Here is a 2854-nt window from a genome sequence, read left to right on the forward strand (position 1 = left end):
GAAGAAAAGATGAGATGGGTGGAGGAAAAAATGAAAAAAGGTTGTGTTGTGTTTAGTCAAGTACCAACACAGCAGCAAGTCTAAAACTATCATGTTTTTTCTTTGAATTTATTTATTTTGTGTAATATTTAACAAAAAACCCAACAAAAATACAAAAAAGGCAAAGTCTTGTCTTGTCTTTTTTTTTTTTTTTTTTTTTTTTTTACCATGTATGCTTCTCTTTGAATACTATACATTTAAACCTGAATAAATACAAAGAATATATTTGTCTTTAACCTGACTGACTGACTTTGGTTATTTTTATTTTCAGCGTTTGATTATTGTTTGTTCTTTTGCAATATACACAACAAAAACATAAAAATGAATACAAACATAAAGGATATGATTGAATTTTGACTGATCCAGCCTATTGCTATAGCATATATATTAGCTCATTATTACTAACCATGATAGCTACAATATCATTTGGTCTGTTCATGTTGTTAGCAAGCCTATATACTTAATAGAATAGAATAGAATAGAATAGAATAGAATAGAATAGAATAGAATAGAATAGAATAATCCTTTAATTGTCCCACAAGGGGAAATTTGGTTGTAACAGCAGAAAAACACATATACAAACAGAACAGGACACCGGACATAGAACAGAAACACATACAATTTTTACATATTTACATCTTGGACAATAGTTACCAAAACAGAGTACTTTACAGTTATTCAAATTAAAGTACAGATAAGTGGCAAACCCAGGTTGTAGTGTGCAAACAGAGCAGGATACTGAAAGATGTTTAAATAGTTAAGAATATTTAGAATAATTAGAAAAGTACAGATTGTGTATTGTACCTGTGCATTAAAAAATAGACATGTAACTTCCAATAAGTTAGTATATATATAAACTGAGAAACATAATGTGCAAGTTATAACAGTAGTAGTAGTTCGGTTGATTAGTGCAAGTTACAGCGCTGGTGTGAACATCTATGATTGTTGGGAGCAGTGTTGATTGTACAGTCTGACAGCTGCAGGGAGGAAGGACCTGCGGAAACGCTCCTTCATGCATCTAGGATGCAGCAGTCTGTCAATGAAGGAGCTCTGCAGTTCAGCAACATTTACATGCATGGGGTGGGAGAATCTGTCCATCAGAGATTTTATTTTGGCCAGAGTCCTTCTGTCTGCCACCACCTCCACTAGATCCAGGGTGCATCCCAGAACAGAGCTGGCCTTCCTGATGAGTTTATCCAACCTCTTCCTCTCAGCTGCTGATAAACTGCTGCTCCAACACATAACACTGTAAAAAAATGACGGATGCCACCACAGAGTCATCACGTTGAGTGTTTAAGTTTAAGTGGCACTGTTCAGCTCAGGTTCAGCTCTAATATAACACAAATGTCTTTAGTCAGTTGTCGGGTGTTTGCCAGGCAACATGATGGAGTCATAAATCATAATCAAGTTTTGTTTCTATAAATTGTTATTGTTGTAAAAAAAATGGTACAGTGCTTTTATAAGATATTCTAGGCACATAAACGTTACAATTAGGTGATTTTAGTGAGTTAATAAGTGGCTGCTAGGCAACAGGATGACGTCGCAATACAGTTTGTAATACAGATAAGAACGGAATATTGAAGTTGTGGGAATATAAATTAAATTGTATAGTTATCAAAATAAAATGATACAATGTCCTAGGTGTATAAAGGGTACAAGTAGGTGGTTTTAGCCCGTTGGTCGGAGGTTTCTTAGACATCATAATGGCTGACACTGGGGCCTAATATGTTTGGTTGCTGAACCCATGATTGTGTTTGCAGACAGAGACTTTTATGTACTTTTGCAAGACTAAAACAAATTTTATAGAGGAAAGTCAGTGAGTTCAAATAAATTATGTATTTTATAAACCTGTGCATGCCCATGCTAGAGTATTATTTGGGCTGCCCGTGCTATTGGATAACTGATATACTTAATAACACTGAGAAAAGTCTAAAAACTAGATTGGGTAGCTGTTGTTTGCATATTTCTATACAGCAAAGTCCAATTACTTCTATATATAATTAAGGGATTATTAAACCATTCACTGTCCACTCTCATTAATAAAAAAAAAATTGGTATGCTTAATATTGTTCTATTAATTTTATACCTATACAACACAAGAAGATGTAATAACTTTTTTATTACATTATGTTTCCATACACGCCTTTTGGGCTACCTGCACATTTTAATAACATGTACCTAGAAAAAATTAATATAATGATATGCTGGGGGAAAAGGTGATTTTGTAGGCTGAATTAATTAATTTATAACTACAAATTCCACTTTCATTTCCACAGCTGTTTATCAGATAGTAAACTTCTCATATAATATCTACTATATAATTAGATTTTAATCAGTCGGTCACATGGTGGTGTCATATCACAGATATCTTAATATTCAACAGTTTTTATATAAATTAGATATTATTGTGTAATTTAAATAGATGCTATAATGTTCTCTGAGGTGCATAAATCCTAAAATCTGGTGATTTTCGGCTGTTGCGATGTGGTTGCCAGGCAACATAATGGCATTGTAACATTTCATAAAATAAGAAGCTTCAGGTGTTCAGTACCTACATTATATTGCGAAAGTCTTTACACACATGTGAACATTGCACCGTTTCAATTATTCTGGGATGCCTTTCCAAAAGGTTCAGGACTGCATTTACGGGATTTTTTGATTCTTCCAGAAGCTATTTTGTGAGGTCAGTCACTGATGTTGGATGAGAACGCCTGGCTCATAGTCTCTGCCCTAATTCATCCCAAATCTATCAGGTTGAGCTCAGGACTCTGTGCAGGCCAGTCAACTCCTTCCGCACCAAACTTGCCCATCCATG

Source organism: Oreochromis niloticus, linkage group LG7, assembly GCF_001858045.2.
Source record: "Oreochromis niloticus isolate F11D_XX linkage group LG7, O_niloticus_UMD_NMBU, whole genome shotgun sequence".
NCBI lineage: Eukaryota > Metazoa > Chordata > Actinopteri > Cichliformes > Cichlidae > Oreochromis > Oreochromis niloticus.